This window comes from Halichoerus grypus, chromosome 4, assembly GCF_964656455.1.
Source record: "Halichoerus grypus chromosome 4, mHalGry1.hap1.1, whole genome shotgun sequence".
Lineage (NCBI taxonomy): Eukaryota > Metazoa > Chordata > Mammalia > Carnivora > Phocidae > Halichoerus > Halichoerus grypus.
In genome coordinates this window covers 66,869,595-66,889,218 of record NC_135715.1, presented here as the reverse complement: position 1 = coordinate 66,889,218, position 19,624 = coordinate 66,869,595, and the positions used below count along the sequence as shown (strand labels likewise).

The following is a 19,624-nucleotide window of genomic DNA, read 5'->3' as shown; positions in this document are numbered from 1 at the left end:
TAGAAGGAGCTTCAACTTCAGTCCTACCAGTAATGCAAAATTGCTCATGATCTTTATCACTAGGCCATCTTTATTCATCCTAATGATGAAAAATAGTTGGAAGGCAGGCAGGCAGGGACAAGAGGCCCGCACCCCAAGTGGAAACCACCCTTAAAAGGATTTTACACCACCCTGGAAGTAGCCCTCCACCCTTTCCCTTGTGATAGGTAGACAAAAACCTGATTGGATGACAGGCACAAGGAGGGTTAATCAGATTAAAACAGCCTACCAATAAGCCCATAAAAACCCCTAGACTTAGAAGCTCCGGTGGCAACTCTCTCGGGTCCCCTCCCTCTTCGGGAGCTTTGTACTATCGATCAATAAACTTTGCTTTGCTGCCCACCACTATTCATCTGGTCTACCTCTTCATTCTTCAAAGTGGCATGACCAAGAACTGCGGACACTAAAGGAAAGGGAGTCCTGTAATATTAATACAAACACATGTCTTCCTTCATGCTATCTCATTATACTTTGGATGATAGTGATAGCATCTTTTACAATCTGCCTTGGATTGTGGTTACTTGTGTATGGAGATATACCCTTATTCAACTGTGAGTCAACACCTGTGGTTAACAGACTCTTTTCCTTTTTCCATCTTCAAATTCCATATGAAGCCTAAACAGCACTAAAAACAGAATGTGTTGTCAATAATACTTGGTAATTTGTACAATTACACCATCTTTTCTGTTGTATAACTTAATTTTTATTTATTTTTTTCAGTTATTCATTCATTTATTCAAAAGATATTTAGTTAGTACCTACTAGATGCCAATCATTCTCTCAAGAAATTGGGGATACATGAGTGAGAAAACCAGACAATAATATTTTTAGCCTAGTTTTGGAATTATTTAAATTAGAGTCCATGAAAAATTACCTGTCTGTAAGGACTGATAAGACACTGGGGTATATTATTAAAGGAAGTGGCAGGGTTTCTTATGGAGATTGTTAAGTGCAGTCGAATTTCTGTCTTGAGGTATCTGAATGAACTCTTCCCTGGGGACAGGGAACGGAGGGTTTTACTTCATAATGTTCCCCCCTTCAGGTCTTTGGTTTTATGAATTAATATGCATGAGGGCAAACAACCCAGTGAGTCTATTCTCCCCTTACCCTTAGTTATTCATTCGAACAATGATACCAGTGAAAGGCTTCTATAACAATCATTACTTGTGGGAATTGTAGTAAGTTTAAGACTTCCATCAGCCCTTTAGACCTCATCTAAAGTAATCTATTTTTCCAGGAACTGAAGAGTTTAACAACCTGGAAAGGTCAGTTCTCTAAAAAGAATCTCAACAATATCTGGATTGCCAGCATTTTGTGAGAAACGAAGATACAAGATGATTTTATAAGGGAAAAAAAAAAAATCCTTGAATAGCAGAAAACTCAGATTAGCTTTTTATCCCCTACAGAATAGTGACCTGAGAATGTCAGAAGGCTTGGCCAAACTGTAAATGTACAAAACAGACCAGAGGAAAGCCTGAAATCATAAAATGGTCACTCCTCAAAACCCATGCTGGGAAAGAGGTGGTTGGATTTTCTGTACCCCTGCTAAACAGAATCTTTGATGCTCCCATGCATGTCCTTTAAAAACCTTTGGTGCTAAGATATCATAAAGATGAATAGAGGCTGGATCACCAAATAAAGACCTCGACATTGAAGATCTTCTTCATGCATCAACAACCAAGTTCACATGCCCTCTGCTATCTTGTCCTCCCCCTTCCCCTCCCACCTCCACTTACTTGCCTCCCCCAACCCCATGCAGGGGTGCCTAGGACCAGGTCCGAGAGAGACCCTTTCTTAAGCTGACCTGACCATTTGCAGTAATCACAGTCCTAGAGTTCCACCATTCCTACTTCTTCTGTACTCTCTATAGAACCCCAGTGTTATTTTTCCAACTGGACGGCTTCAAATGGCCTTTATTTCAGCATTGCTTAAGTCAGAGGAATTAGCTGCTTCTGATCACGGCTTTATGCCAGGCAGATGCCTAAGTAAAAGGTTGAACAGAATGATCTTTCTGTCATTATCCCTCAGAGAATCCTGAAAGTCAGTCCTAACTGGGAAAAGAAATACAAGCATGAGTTAATAAAATTGTGTTTATCTGAGCCGCTTAAGAGTGAGTGTACAATTGGAGAAGCTCTAGCATTCCCCGGATTCCGGGAAGACCCGTTCCTCCCCCAGACTGCTTAAGGATCTCCCCTGCTCCATCTCAGACATGCTATTGGGATGTGGAAACACCTCTCCGCCTCCACATCAAGCACAGACTGTCGTTCTTCTGGAAGATCGAGCAGCTAGAAGGTCAAAGCCATCCCAGAACAAAATATTCCACTTGAGTTTCTGCCTTTATCTGGGCCATTGGCAATCAGCCCAGCCATGAAAGAAATGTAGCTGGCCTGGGATGAGGCAAGGAATTCCATCAAAAAGGATTATAGGAAAAATGAGCTATGGGGGAGAGATTGTGTTTAGGGCTTCTGGCTGAGGTAGGAAGGAGGCCTAGAACTGAGAGCTGCCACCCCCAGTGGCCCTCAGCCTTTCATTTATTTTAATAAGATTTCAGTAGAGGCTGGCCCTCATCTTAGGTTGGTTTATCACTTATGATAACCCATTCTTCATCATAAATTCAAACATTTCCCTCAGATTCATTGACATTTGGGGAACATGATTTTATACTCCTTTCATTTAACAACACTTACTCAAGGCTTACAGCGCCACAGGCACTATCTACTCTGGGCTCTGAGGTTCTTCCTTGAAACCAGAGAGACAGACAGAGACCTGTCTCACATGGAGCTTTGCATTCTAGTGGGGTGGGGGTGGGGGGGACATTAAGAAGAAACAAAGAAACAAGGATATTAATAAGGTGATCTCATATTTTTCATGGATAAAGAAAATAACATAAGGCTATGTGATAGAGTAGTGTAAATGTGACCTTTTTTTTTTGTTTGCATTTGTTTTTATTTGTTTTGTTTTGTTTTGTTTAGAGATGAGAGATAGGGACTGGTTCTGCTGAGATGACTTTGAACTTGGATGTCAGCAATAGGAATGGCCAGCAAAGACATCCTGAGCAGGAGACTGTAACGGAGGATACAAGAAGTAGAATATCTAAAATGGGACTAAAACCTGGCATTTAAATATGAAGAAAAAAATAGACTTCTGAAAATGGACAGAAAACCTTGACATTTCATAAAAATGGCCACTCAAAAAAGGTAAAATATACAAGAAATAAAATATTACAAATCTAAAATTTTACAGGTACAAAGTCCATGATTCTCATGTATATTATGGATATATTACATGTACATCTCATATGCATGTATATCTCAAAGTAAAATCCATTTTACCAAAAATTATGTGTATATTTTTTAAAAATTAAAATTAATTCTATTTCATAACTCACTTCTGTTTTCAGATTAAAAATATCATAACAAGGAAGAGATACTAGTCACCAAATTTAAAAACCTGAGATGATCTTGCTTATGCCAGGACACTGGCTACAAGAGTCAACCCCCAGAAGAGAGCAGACCTGTAAATGCAACCTTTGTCCTGAAGGAGTTCAAATTTTGTCAAGATGTTTGCATTCTCATAAAAAGATATCGTTAAAAGGGAGCCTGGGTGGTTCAGTCAGTTAAGGGTCCAATTCCTGATCTTAGCTCAGGTTGTGAGTTCAAGCCCCTCCTTGGGTTCCACCCTGGGCGTGGAGCCTACATAAAAATAAATAAATAAATAAATAAATAAATAAATAAATAAATAAATACAATATAATAATAATAAAAAGACATAATGGCTACAAGTGAGGCATGAATGAAGTTTCCTGAAAGCATAAAGATAAGATTCATTCCAAAAGAATTTGACAAATGCATAAAAAAGGTATTTAATGGGATACTATTCAAAGCCCATGGAGAATGATCTCATTGAGATCTGCAAATCTGTTATTCTGGTAAGACATTAGGAGAGCTGACCACAATTATTTCTAAATTACTTACTTTTCATCTTAACCAACTAACTGGCTTAAAAGTACCATTCAATCCAGAATCTAGGGCCTGGACTGCATAGCATCCAAAGTTCCTTCTGATGCTCTGATTCCAAAAATATTTCTATTAATTTTTTTTTCTATTTTGACAGTTAAAAGATGGATTTTAAAATCTTATTTATAAAATAAATTTAGTACAAATAATAAAGTTGATTTTTATTATACATGTTATTTTGTTTATTCAATGTGTATTTATTGAGAATCTGCTAGGTATTCAGTAATAAAAAAGAAGGATGTAACCTTTCTTTCCTTCTGGTGTATCTGGGAAGACAAAGCAAATGCTATAGATGCAGAACTTGGAAAACAAAACTCTGTGAATCGGTGACAAAATGAATGATACACGTCAATGTTCACTCCAAGTTTTTAAATTGTGAACCATGAGATGAAGTGCGAAGTTTAATCAATGGCAGCTTGCATAGTTAATTTGACACCAATTCGTTGAGATGCATAATATTTTGCTACACGGCAAGAAGGCATAAATGCTAAGTCACCACATAAATGACTGTTCTCCGTATTTTTTAATACAAGCAAATAAAACTTTATTTTTAATCAGTTTTCTTTTCTAACTTTTTAAAGTCTCCAACATCTGTAATCAGTTTTGACAGCTTCCCTGATAAAGTGTAAGCTCGGCCCTGCAGACACCCTGAAAACCTCACGTACTCTATCACAAGTCAAGTTGTACTTCTGACATTGGAGGAACTCTTCTCTTCAGAGTCCTTTTCTTCACCGTGTCCTTAGGGCGCAGTTTGCTCTGGAATTCCCTCCACCTATAGCCCCAGCACCAGATCTGGCACCATTCTCTTGGCCACCTGCCCTGCTGTTGAAGTGCTGCGGACAGTGGCCGCTTCCTTGTGCAGGGAACATGGGTCAGAGTAGACTTGAGCTTCAGTAATATGGGCTCCATCCTACCACTGAACTTGGATGAGGCCAGGGCTACTCAAGCACGAACAATGCAGTCCTCAGCCTCTGAAGCTGCTGACGATGCCACAGAACCAGATTTCTTAGCCCTGGGGAGAGGCTAAAACAGGCTCGACCTCTGTGTTAGTCTGCCTGGGCTGCCGTCACCAAATGCCACAGATTGGGGGGCTTAGACCACAGAAATTTATTTCTCATAGTTCTGGAGGCTGGGAGACCAGCATGCACGTGCAGCAGGGGTTAGGTGCTGGTGAGACTTCTCTCCCTGGCTTGCAAACTGCTGCCTTTCATTGCAGTCCCCATATGGTCTATCCTCTGAGCACAGCTAAGAGAAAGAGGAAAAAAGAGAGAGAGAAAAGCCATCAACTTATAAGACCATCAACTCTATTGGATTAGACCCACTCCCCTTTATGGCCTTATTTAACCTTAATTACCTCCTAAAGTCCTATCTCCAAATATAGTCACATATGCTTCAACATACTTATTTGGGGAGGACATAATTCAGTCCTTGGGTGTCTTACATTTCAAGGAGAAGACATGCTCCTTTTGCTTTCCTCTCCCGCATGACCGTCCTCCCTCCTCTCTGAACTGAAATGATACCACTAAGTCATGAAAAATATAAAAAGACTAGGCTAGGGGTTTTGAAGACAATTTTCTGTACTTCCCACTGAAGTGCAGGGCCCACCTGTTTCACACTCTGTCGTGTATAAACAAGCAGGCACCGTGGCCGTGGGCATTGTGCGGTGCCTGTTTAACCTGAGATATACCTAAACAGAGATAAATATCTTTAGGGAAAGTTTTGCCCACCCTGAGATCCCTGAATCCTGGATTCAGTGCAGGGAACCAATTCCTGCAAAGAAAGAAGAACATCTCCCAAATATGCTCTGCAGAGCTGTGGGCCCTGCATGAGGAAAATTTATGTAAGTACAGGAAAGACGGGTGGCCTGCCATATCTCTATTTTGGCCATTCATAACAATGTCAGTGGAATAAAGGCACTGAGAATTCATAACATGAGGAGACCTAGAGAATTTTGGTCAACACGGTGTTTTCCAAACTTATATGACCAGTCTTCTTTTTGTTATCTCTGTGGTAGGCATTATTTGTGATCACCACTATCCAGCTGTCCCCTCTCTTCTTCCTAGGCACACCTTGCAGTCAGGCAAGGTTATGTGACTGGTTCTGGCCAAAGGGGTTGTGAGCGGAAGTGGCCCGAGAGCAGGTCCGAATTCTCACCCCTCCACAGAGAGATCAGAGGCTGTGAAGGTTGAACGCTGAGACAGCAGAACAAGATCAAAAAGGTCTGGATTGGGGTGCTTGGTGGCTCAGTTAGTTGAGCCTCACACTCTTGATTTTGGCTCAGCTCATGATATCATGGGTCAGGGGATTAAGCCCCGCAGCAGGCTCTGTGCTCAGTGGGGAGTCTCTTCCTCTCTTTTTCCCTCTCCCTCTGCCCCTCTGTTCTCTCTCTTTCTAAGATAAATAAATAAATCTTTAAAAAAAGGAGGCCCCAGATTGCTGAGTACCCCCATGGAGGACAAGCACCCTTAAGAAATATCCTACCAGCAGCAAACTTTTCATGAGCTTTCTAAGCCACTGAAATTAGAAGCAAATTTTGTTATGAGCCAAAAAAATTTCGAATTGTTTGCTATTGCAAGTTAGCTTAGCCTATCCTGATTAATACAGGGACTAGAAGACTCAGTGGGATGATACATTTCTGATAATAATGTAATGGAAAAAATCCAATTTAAGAGAGACTATTTTATGTTTCAGTGCAAAAATATCAGATTCCATGAAAAAGGGACAGAAAACCATAAAGGAAAATATATATATATAACATATAAATATATGTAACATATAAAGATAACATGATGAGAAAAACTTGGAACATGTTGAGATAAGAAAGCATTCTAATATAATTTAAATTAGATACTGGAATTAAAATACAACATGCTCTCCCATAAAGCAGGGGAATAATGAATAAAGAGACAAATAAGTGAACAAAAAGAGAGAGAACATGGTAAATAGAAAAATCAAGGAAGGAAGAATAAATGAACAGAACTAATAACCAGAGACGTAACTGAAGAAAATGTGTCTCAGTTGAAATTTTAGAAAAAGTAAGTTTACAAATTGAAGGAATTTGACCATTGATTATGCATATAGATATATCTCAAAATATCCTAAATAAAAAGATTTTAAAAATACCTAAGATGTTGACCTGTCTCCAAACTGTGCTTTGACTAGAAATGAGGAACCATAAAGTTTACTACTAAAAGACCTCCAACTCTACCAGAAAGGGTACTTTTAGGTAATCCATATATGGTTCTTCCTCTTTCCTAATAACTAGTCAACACAACTGAACAGCTTCCACTCAAGAGTTCTTGCCTCTGTTTTCTTTTTTTTTTAAGATTTTATTTATTTAGTTGTCAGAGAGAGAGAGAGCGCAAGCAGGGGGAGCGGCAGGCAGAGGGCTCCCCACTGAGCAAGAAGCCCAATGCAGGACTCGATCCCAGGACCCTGGATCATGACCTGAACTGAAGGCAGATGCTTCACTGACTGAGCCACCCAAGTGTCCCAAGAGTTCTTGCCTCTGGACTGATCTAGTGGAGACTTGATGACAAGGTAGAGCATCTGATGTTCGTACCGACAGAAATACAGTTCCTTCTTTGTCTACCCTCCCCGCCCCCCCAGCCTTCTCCACCTCCTACTCTATTCCGAGCACTTCCCCCTTTCTACCTAAATGTTCTTCTCTTTTTGGTATAGGGTATCTGGCCTCAGTTTTATAATTACTTTATTGTGTATCATTATTTCTCATTGTGTATCATTATTTTTTCATTGTAATCAATAGAATCATCCAGAAGACTTACCTCCCAGGAATAGGAGAACTGTTCTGGGTGCTCGGCTTTCTTCTTGGGACACTTGGCTAGTTTATCATTGTGCAGTGTAATGCTGGGTCTCCTTGTACCTGGTTATCATGCATGGCCATCCTTCTCCATCCGTTCTTCCTTCACATGGTAGGGTTTCTATACTTTTCTGGAACTCTGGTTTATTCCCAGCACCTTACAGCCATCCTTCATTATTTATATGATAGGAAAAATATATGTACTGTATAGGAAAGTTTATGCTTAAGAGAGAAAACAGAAGCATGATACATGACAACAAAATTATGCAAATAGTAAAAAATTAAATGGGCCTCAGAGCTCTCATTGGCCACATGAAAGGCTAGCTGGTAACAGAGCAGTACAAGTGCAACCACTGAGAGGAAAATGACATGAGCCAAGACTCTCATGTTCAGCCAAATTATTCATGTGCAAAAACAAATAGTCTCTCTCATATAACTTTCTAAGAAAAACTTTTTAATATAATTCATTTGACCACAAAAATGCACAAAAACTTAAGAATCTCCAAATGGGAAATGCCCTACAAGCTATCATCTAGTTAGCGTTTAGTCTCAATAACTTTTGTAAGCATGGTTAGTAGTTATAAAGCAAAATATAAACATAAAAATTCTTTCCTGAGTAAAATAGGTGGTACAAAACGTAACCTTAGGTTCAACGCCCAGGTTAGGTTAGCAAAGATGGGGCAGTGGTTGGAGAGGAGACAGAAGAGCTGACCGCACATTTTTCATTTTGTGCCCGGGGACCCAAAAGATACCGTTTCTTTTTGACTTTTCATAATCAGAAAAATATAGGGGTGCACCGTTGGACTGTGCTCATTAGTAATCAGATTTAAAACACTGATTTGCGGCATATTGAAACTTAGAAAGAACAGACATGATATGTAAAGGAATTTTGATCCGAAACGAAATTCTTCTAACTTCTGGATATTTCCTATCTCACCCTCATCTCTGATGACCCCATTCTTATCTCAGAACTACTCCTTCCTCCTGAGTCTTCCAGCTTCCAGTATATATCCACAGAATCAGCCTCACTCTGTGCTTTTTTCATCATTCATCTGGGAAAATAACTTTTCTCCCTACACAGCCCTACCTCTGCCCTAAGCTTCTCGGTTGACAATCTTCCTCAGATTGTTTGCCTTAACAGGTTATCTACCTGTCCTTCTAGAATACAAGGCATACAGCACCCAGCGAAATTGCCCATCTCTCACAGGCACTAAATCCAGAGCTGTAATAAGCAATTTTCTGCGTTTGTTTCCTAGTTCTCCCAAGCTGCTCTGATATCTAGCTAGCTCCTGATATAATACATCCTTACAAGGGGTCCTTCCAACAATTAATGCTCCCCATCCCATCTCCTCACACTAATAAAAGCAAAAAAACAGAATAATGTTAACGGTGAATAATAACAGCCAAAGGAAACCCAAAGCAGCATGCTGGCCATATTTTCTATTTGGATTATAGTGTTTATTTGCCTAGACCATTATTTCTCCCAGGTCTAACGCCTGGAGGTATGTGCTAATTTGCCAAGCTGTTTAATATTTAGTGAGGAGCCACAGCCGGCCAATAATTTTTAATAGCTGTCCTCTATTGATTTCAACCCACATATTAAAGCGCCTAATAAAAATTTTAAAAGGATAGGTGAAGGGACATAAGGACAACAGAAAGTTAATAGCCTTGTCCACCTCCATTTGAAGAGAAGAGGATTATTTCAACTTACATGCAGAGTTTGTATAATAAGACAATTGCTCCCTGCAAACATCTTTCAGCAGTGTTTTTTTTTAGATGAGCTTACGCAATACGTAAGTTCTTTAACTGACATGGTTGTATTCCTCAGCAAACTCTAAAATAAGTAATTTCTGATGAGGTATAGGTGGGTCTGTTTTATAAATCTGAAACCCTTGTGGGCATAGCAATGAAATTTAAAAAGAAGAAAAAAATTCTTAACAAATGAATGACACTTCAGGTGTTGAGTCCATGGCCGCCACCACCACCAATGGCCACCACCACCACCGCTGCCACCACCACCACTGATTCAACAGGGGCTGCAAAAAGTGAAGCAAAAGATGGAGCCTTAGGGGCACCTGGGTGGCTTAGTCAGTTAAGCATCTGCCTTCGGCTCAGGTCATGATCCCAGGGTCCTGGGATCGAGCCCCACATCGGGCTCCCTGCTCAGTGGGGTCTGCTTCTTCCTCTCCCTCTGCCTGCCACTCCCCCTGCTTTTGCACTCTCTCTCTCTGCCAAATAAATAAATAAAATCTTAAAAAAAAAAAAAAAGATGGAGCCTTAGAACTGGAGGAATGTATTTGTAGTTCCAGCAAAGCTCCCTGAAGCCTGGGCCTGAAACTTCAAGAAAGGCAGGGCCCGTGTTCATCTCAGGCATGGACTTGAGAAGAAGTAACTGAGCTAGCCAATACACATCATTTTAGAAAGGAAGGGTTCACTCTGAAGCAGCCTTCAAATTTAGTAAGGTAACAAGTGCCATATTTCTTTTGGATTATAGATATGGAGGCTTACCTCAACATGGACATAGATTAAGTCCTCCTTCAACAAGAAACTCTCCATAAACCCCCCCACCATCAAGGACAGGCCCTGTCCTTCATGGAACCGTAGGCCTGGGCTTTGGGGATCAAGCAGAGACCCTGAAGACAGATGGCTCAAACTTGAAATCAAAGTTCTTCTACAACTGCCTCTGGACAGGTTATTTAAAACCACTCTTTCTATTTTTTTCTTATCTAAAAAATTGATTTACTAGATTATAGATTAAAGTAAAGATAGTGCCTTGGACATAGTAGGCACATTTTATTATGGCATACACTATGTGCTAAAGCAGTTCTTTACACAGAAAATTTCAACGGATTGTAGAGGGAAGTAGTCACTGTAGTTTGGGATGGAAAAGGAAAGATTCATAAGTAGAGTGACCATATCATTTCTCTGCCAAAATGGGATACTTTTGAATGACAAAGAGGGAACTCTTACTAAATACGCTGAGACAACAGGTGTAAACTGTGCATGTTTCAGACCAACCAGGAGGTATGCTCAGCAAACGCTTGATTTAAGGTTGGAAGAAAGAATGGAAATGAAATGCCAGAAATGTCATGAGATGCAAAGGCTGGGTGCCATGTAGGGTTTTTGTGAACTGTGGCTAAAGAAGCCTAATCAGGGTGGCTCAGTCGTTTAAGCGTGCAACTCTTGGTTTCCGCTCAGGTCATGATCTCAGGGCCATGAGATCGAGCCCCACATCTGGCTCCGCAGTGGGTCTGGAGTCTGCTTAAGATTCTCTCTCTCTCACCCTCTGCCCCTCCCCCACTCACACTCTCTCTCTTTAAAAAAAAAGAAGAAGAAGAAGACTGATCAGTTTTTGTTAAAGAATTCTTTTGAAAGCATAGTGTATGAGAAGGATAGAGGTAGATAGCAGAAGGATTTGGGTTGCAAAATATTTTAAATGCCCAAATAACAATTTTGGTTTTATCTCTTAGATCATAAAGGGCCATTGGAAGTATTTGAGGAAAATAGCAAAATGCAAAAATAGTATATTCGGATCAATTTGGCAGATTGGAATAGGGAGATTACAGAATCTAAATAGGTAGGGATGATCTCGGACAGGAAAGAAATGCCTAAAGTAAGAAATACTTGGAAGAAAATTTGAGAGGACTTAATCATAACTAATTATGAAGAAGTTAAGAGGGAACTGAACGTGATCTCATGAGTTGAAAACTATTTGATAGAAAAAGCCAACACTGGTGATAAAAACTGATGACACATTATATGTCTCATGATTTTCAAAAGTATCTTAACATGAAGAATAAAATACAGAAGAGATTTCTTTCTTGTTAATTCATATTCACTGAGAAGTTGTCAGCAGGTGATAATACCATCTCAGATGAAGATGCTTTATAAGATGCATCCCTGGGACCTTGACTTTAATCTACATTGAATGACAGTTGGAGAAGTGAACTGGTGCCAGAGTTAGGGCTAGGAGTCCAGTTGGTCAGGAGTGGTTTGAGACCATACATCAAGGCCAGCAAAGACAGATAAGAAAAAGAAAGTCAAGCTTAATTATGGATATAAGTAGGGTAGGAAGGGTAAGATTCTATCTGGTAAAATGGATAATAGAAATGAGGGACCCAGACAAGAACTTTGGAAAAAAGTTCTCTGAGCCAAGAGTGAAAAGATGCGGGGAATACATCAATGCAAAGTATGCCACTTTGGCATAACGATTATTTTGAACTGAAGGCAATTGAGAATTAATAGAGAAAGAGTGCTCTGCTCTCCCCTTGTCTGCCTAAATTCAGGGTATAAATTTCCCCTTGAGGGAGGTGCCTCCCTCTGCAGCCCCCTTACTTCCTTCTTCCCCCACCCCCATTCCAGGTAGAGAGGAGCAACCCTTATCATTGAAGATGGGGAATTGACACCAAGATGAGTTTGCATAAACAGACCTCACTAAAATAATTTTTATCTTCCATTAGTTTCCCCAATATATTTCCTAGTTATTACCTCCAATTCATTGTCCCTTGAAGCCCAAATCGTCCTTTCATTAAGTGGGTATATGAGCACCTGAATCTAATTTTTTTTGAGTTTCATTTCTTTTCTGTAACCCCTGTGCATGAAAACAATGATAAGAAGTGTGTTCCTTTTCTCCTATTGATCTGTCCTTTCTTATTTAATTTGCAGTCTTCAGGTACTGAACTAAGAAGGTACAAAAATATTTTTCCTCCTCAACACTCATTTCAACCATGAGAAAATCAAGGAAATTCCAACTTACCTAACTGCAAATCTCTTGCCCTTTCCAATAAGAGCTCCTTCTGTATTATACCTCCTGGCACAGGCAGGAAATAGTTTCAGAGAATGGATGCCCTTGAAGTCACAGGACACAAAAAGCTCCTCAGGCTGGGTGGGAGGGAAGTAGGTGGAGAACAAATCCGTTTTGGACTCTAGCAGGATTATTCTAAAGCAATTTGCCACATAATTTCTCCACAGGTAAAATCCCTGAGGGCCAACAAATTAGCTGAGAAGGAGATAACTGAATCTACTAATTCTTTTTTTATTATTATTATCTTAATTGTGCCCTTTCTCTGAGCTAGTACATTGGTGTGATATACACACACAAAAAAGCCAGAAATATCACATCTTCAACTCTTGGATCAGCTGGATATAAAGTAATATCGAACGAAGGAGTCATAATGAAATATGTTAAAATGCTGTCCTGTCCCACTCATCTTCCCTTGCAAAAAAAAAAAATAAATAAACTCTGAAGGAATTGATGACCAGTGATAGTCTCTACAGAACACTGTGGAAATCGATTAAACAGAAGCTGAAAAATGTCTCAGGGTGTAATTGATAACATGATGAGGCAGGAAAAAAATTACAAGTATGAAGTTAAATCCAAAAATTCTTACTTAGAGAAAATGCAGAGGCTTCTCGTATCCCACAGGACCAATCTGGAAAACTATTAGTGTTTGGAGAAGCGAAAACCAGAGAATAATTGTTGTTGTTTGTTTATTTTTGACAGTTTTAAAGGACAATTTCTCTTGGGGGAAAATTTCTGTTCCCTACTTAGAAGTTCCTTCTAAACCCAAGACCGTTCCAGGAAAGTTTTTTGGCTCTTTCTTGAACTTTGGAAATGGATTTTGCATAAACTTGTATAATCTGTTTACTTAATTGCTTCAGTAGATTATCATACCCCAAATTCAGAGGTTTGAAAATATCACTGGATAGAGGACGTATCAGATATTAAACTGTTAAGAACAGATACTACACTTGATCTTAGCCAAAAGGCCGAGAAGTGACGTGGATGGAACTGGAGGGTATTATGCTGAGCGAAATAAGTCAATCAGAGAAAGACATGTGTCATATGACCTCACTGATATGAGGAATTCTTAATCTCAGGAAACAAACTGAGGGTTGCTGGAGTGGTGGGGGGTGAGAGGGATGGGGTGGCTGGGAGATAGACATTGGAGAGGATATGTGCTATGGTGAGCGCTGTGAATTGTGTGAGACTGATGAATCACAGACCTGTACCACTGAAACAAATAATACATTATATGTTTAAAAAAAAGAAGAAGAAGATAGCAGGAAGGGAAAATGAAGGGGGGGAAATCGGAGGGAGAGACGAACAATGAGAGACTATGGACTCTGAGAAACAAACTGAGGGTTCTAGAGGGGTGGGGGGTGGGGGGATGGGTTAGCCTGGTGATGGGTATTAAAGAGGGCACGTATTGAATGGAGCACTGGGTGTTATACGCAAACAGTGAATCATGGAACACTACATCAAAAACTAATGATGTAATGTATGGTGATTAACATAACACAATAAAATTTTTAAAAAAAGAAAAAATATCACTGGATATGAAACATGATCAGAAAGGGAAAAAAAAAACATCAATGTTACAAAGATTATGTGCCAAACCTGTGAAAGAAAGGCCAGGATTTTGTCCATGGTGGTCTCTGAATTGGAAAACTGCCATTTTCAGTATTGAAACCTACTCATTGTTGATGTGATTTTTCATAAAATGTTAAAATGGTCCAAATACATTCTTGAATTATAGCCCAGTCAATTTAGGCACTTAGATCTGGTTAAACACTGGTTGCCAGATTTTCCTAGTGTGTTATCCACTAAGCCACACACACTGCTACGAAAATCTCAATTCCTATGACAATTTTTAAAGTTGGTCAAAAGAATTTGGTTTTTGCATAAGACCACAATTGTCTGTTGTTTCATTTGCAATATTAAAGGTTTAATGACCTCTATCACGAGAATTAAAATATTAATGCATTTTGTACTAACACTATACAGTACTTCAATTCTTAAAGAACTTTTCTGAATCATGAGGTTATTTCAGGGAAAATAACTCAGGAAGACCAGATTCCTGGAATGTAGTGCTCTAAAATTAAGGTAAAATTATTGTACCTCATTAAAATCTGTAATCTCTTGTTAATGAAGTTTAAAAAGACAGCACATTTATCGCAGGGGAGCCAGGGGAAAGGAAGTAGTAATGATCAGAATATATGCACCAAATCATTATTCTACCTTATTCCTTATGCATTTAAACTGTCTCTCTCCACTACACAAGTTTTTTGTAATAAAAGCAGAAGATTTTGATAGCCTACTTAATGTAAATTTAGATGCAATCCACAGCTAGTTTTAAAAGAAAAAAAATCTTAAATTTTATTACCAGAGTTCCCAGATTAATTAATGGCAGAAGGGTTAAAATTCCAGATACATGTTGGTCTTGTTAACACGTAATTGATTCCAACTCCTCAAAGACAGTTCCTCCTTTTTATGCCAGACATCTAGGTTGTAAAATAAGGTAAGGTTCATGAGGAATACAGCATAGCAAGACGGGTCTATGCAGGCTTTGTTCATTGATACCTTTCTAAAGTTATTTTTAATCATAATAACAACAAATACTCGGGGGCCTACTATGTGCCAAGCACTTTATAAGCACTCTCTTCTGCAAACCTGACAGCAATTCTATGTGATATGACTGAACATTTTCCTTATCACATGAATAAAAGTCTTGTGACCCAAAGAAGTTAAGTAACTCGTTCAAAGTAATTCAGCGGGTAAATGGCATACCGTGGATTTGAACTGATATAGATGACATTCAAGCCTGTGGTTTATCACTGAGCAAAGCAGTAGTCATCAAATCATCTGATAAATTTCTCCTGCAAAGTCAGAAAACTTTTTAAATTGGACAAGCTATTTCACTAGCATTTTTCTTTCATTACTACCTATAAACGATGAATCTGCCAGCAAAACCAGGCCAAAGCTTATCAGCTGCTCCACTTTGAGGAGAATGAGACTCTCAAAATATGTCTATATATTTAAAGACTTGTATCACTTCTTTATCAGGCCAGTAGCAGTTTTATGATCTATATGAGAAAACATGGCCCATCTCTCCCCTCTGGTTGGCTGGCCCTCCCACAGTAATATCCCTGTCTGGAAAAGCACAAAGACACGAAGACATTTCAAAGACCACTTCTGTGAAGCTTTCCTTAGCTCTCCCAAACAAAATGAGGCAGTTCCAGCTCTATGCTATCTTACCACTCAATTCTTACCCCATCAGAGCACAAACCTCAGAGCATTCTAAATGATCTGCAGGTGAATCATCTTTGACGGTAGACCACACTCCAGGACTGTCTTTCAGGTTTCAATGAATCTGTTGGCGAACACAAGAAATCTATTTCTCAGTCTTCCGTTTTCCTAAAGCATATTGCAATCATGGATTATTATTGCAATTTTCTCCTCAAGAGCCTGCCCAAATTATTATTCTAAAAAAAAAACCAAACAAATAAAAACAGTGCTCTTAGCTTTGTATAAGGGAAAACCAAAGAATAGCCCCAAGCAATTGATCACAAAGTCATAAATTGTCCGAAGCCTCTGCTTCAGGAAAGACTCTTCAATAATAGAGAATTCACAAGACCACATGGTGTTCCATTTCATACTATTCTGTACCATAAACGTTCCAAAGAACCCTAATTATTGAGAAAATGCAAAATTAATATTTAGTCTTTTGGAAACTAATTTTGTGAATAATTTCATTTTAATAACCTAAAATTACAGTTATGAACAAGGAACCACTTTGGAAATTAATAGTTTGGTTGCTGAAACAAAAAAGTGATTAACTCTACATCATCAATTAAAATGTATGGTACCACTATATCACTTTCATGCAGAATAAACAATGAATATCTTGAAAACTGTAAATTATGTACATCCTATAGACCCTAAAGTAAAAAGGAAATAAAAGACTACTTGGCAAAAGCAAACTGTTTCCCTTAAGGAAAAACATAAAGAACCTTTAAAAGATGAAAGATTCACATTTGTGCTCCTTCCTGATAATTCCTATGAATCATTCAGTCTTACTGAAATGCACCATTACTACTTACATTACTAGAATATTTTCATCTGTGTGTGTGTGTGTGTGTGTGTATTGATTTTTATTTTTTGTAGCGTCAATGTAATCAGAGCTTTAAACTTTGTTATATGAAAAACAAATTATATGAGATTTTAGCCAGCTCCTATTCTGCCTGGAGCCATGAAATAAAAGGTGGAGGCAGACAAGATGTAGGTATTCCAGACATGGAAGGCTCACTGTAGTACACTATAGTCAGAAAATTCCAGAAATTTGAACCTAATCTAGTGATGCTCTCAGAGAGATCGTGAGGATGCAAGATGGCTATTTCCTACCTAAACAATTTCCAAGGTGAGAAATCCCAAGCTAAATGAGCACTCAGCTACCACAGATGTTACCAGGGAACTGTTTCAGAAGGGAGTTTACTTTTGCCCCTGTAATGATGTCTCTGTTGGGTTTGTATGTTCGTGTGTAGACACATGCACAGTACAGGTATACGTGCTTAAGTACTGTCCATAGGTAAGGAAAGAAGGAAAAATATACAAGCGTGTGTATGAATGAAATGTCAATGTATGGTTGGTAGCTGAAGCAGATGGACAATAGGTAAGGAGCAGAAGAGAGGGAAGCAAAAAAAAAGAAGAAAAGAGGGAAGCAGGCTGAAGTGACTGAGTGCTTTATTAATGACGTGCATTCTGTCTTGTGGAATGCACAGGGTCATATATCTTATCAACTCAAATAAATCTTTTTTTCAACACCAGAAGCAATAGTATTTGCGATAAGCAGAACAAATGACCTCCTGAAGATATCCATGTCCTAATCCCCAGAACCTATAAGTGTCATCTGACATGACAAAATGTACTTTGCAGATGTACTTACGTAAGATCTTGAGGTAGGGAGATTACTTTGGATTATCTGGGTGAGCCCAGTGTAATCACAAGGGAAGCAGGAAGAATAGAAATAGAGAAGCAGATGTGATGATAGAAGCACAGGTTGAATGGATGCGGCCATGAGCCAAGGAATATGGGCTGCCTCTTAAAGCTAAGAAAGGAGAGGAATGGATTCTCCCACAGAGCCTTCAGAAGGAACAAGGCTCTGCCAATACCTTGATGTTAGCTCTGTAAGTCCTATTTCAGAATTCTGGCCTCTAGCACAATCAGATAATAAATCTCTCTTGTTTTACGTCACTAAGTTTGTGATAATTTGTGACAACGGCCATTGAAAATGGATATAAGGTCTTTGTTGATTTTTTTATTGTGGTTTCCATTGCTCTGTTCAAGATAAATTTGCATTTTCTTCCGATATGGGATGCTCTTTGTTAGTGCCCTATTTTGTACCATAATGTAGAAAATATTTGTAAATTAGTGTCAGAACATGTTCATTCTTATACCTCAGGGTGTTTCCTTCAACTTAAAAGGCAAGAAATATTAAAAAGTCCTGAAAGGTCATTCAGGAAGTGCTATATGCTAACTCCCATGTCTTTGCAATATATCCTTTATCTCAGTTCAACCCTCATTCTCCTCCACACACCAAAAGATTAGGCATAGAATCCAGACACTGTGACAGACACAATGTGGGGCAGTGCAAATGGAGTGGCATAATAACTCTAGAAGGGACTGGGGTTGTGCAAGGTTATGTGGCAAATGGTGCCAGAAAAACCAACAGATACCCAGAGATTTCCATTAGCCTTACAGAGCCAATCAGAAAGCCATCACAAAATTTTGTTGCCTAAGCAGCAGAAAACACAATGATAATGAAATAGAAAACTAAACTAAGTTCAACATGACCTTTAGGAGACTAACAGAAAAACCAGTGCACCAATGTGATCTGCAACCCAAGGATCCGTATTCCAATGGGAAATCAAATTAGCTGCTCTCTATCTTGGAACATTATCACAACTTGGTAGACCAGTTGACTACTCTATGCAGGTGGGTCCACTCAAGCTTTGGAAGATTCTTTTCAAGGTCTTCAGTGACCCTGATAAGAACAGGTGAATTTGGGAGTTCTTGAGGGTACCAATAGTTTGGGTAATGACTTGTCCCTCAGAACAAGTGCTTCTCTTCATTTTGTGTTTCTCTTCATCTTGGACCCAGCTCCATCGGCTATCTACTCATTAGTAGATAGCAAAGTCTACACCAGAGAATTAATGTTAATATTCCCTATCCATGTGCTCTTCCAGCAATGTGCCAGGGATTATTCTTAACATGATCGTCATTGGTGATAGCCCCCATGGGCAAATGGGACAAAAGAAAAGGTAAATGAATGATTTGAAAGGTCAAGTGGAATTCTGGTACCTACCAAATGTATAGTTACATTTTTTTCCTGCCCCCTTCTCCCAAAAGAGGTCTCTCCACTGGGATTTCTAACTCTAGGGAAAAAGAAGGGATCCTGTTACAGGTTGGAAAGATACTTCCTGACAGTCAGTAATAGTGCCTATGTCTCAGAAGTTAGAACAACAAGGCCAGAGAATATGCTGGATTGTTTGTGTGGCATACAGTTTCAGATGGAGAGGAAATCCTGTGTAGCTTATCGCCAATTATATTCCTTGAGGTGGCTGAGTCTATTACAGGGAACTCTCAATTACTTGAATAGCTGAAAATTATCTGCTATAGGTCCTTTTATGTGTCAGGTATTCTGTTCATATTGGAGATACAGACATGATTAGGACACAGCCCTCCACAGACCAGGATAAGGAGAGTTACAATGTCCTAAGTTTGAATCTTGGCTCCATCTCTAAGTAGGTGTGAGACTTTGAGTAAGTTCTAGTGTTTCCTTATCATTACTTTTAAAGTGAAAATATTAAAATCCCTATCATCTGATTAGGGTAGTTGGATGTTGCTTCCATTGAGTAGCTTAGAATTCAGTGGGGAGATAAACGGACACACTGATACCTAAGTGTTACA

General features: G+C 39.1%; 1 non-coding gene across 1 annotated transcript; it reads right to left on the bottom strand.

Annotated features, from left to right (window-relative positions):
- Positions 1-13,471: 13,471 nt before the first annotated feature.
- Positions 13,472-13,656, bottom strand: LOC118551148 (U2 spliceosomal RNA). Its single transcript, XR_004924934.1, has one exon. It is a non-coding gene; the product is annotated as a U2 spliceosomal RNA (small nuclear RNA).
- Positions 13,657-19,624: the final 5,968 nt, after the last annotated feature.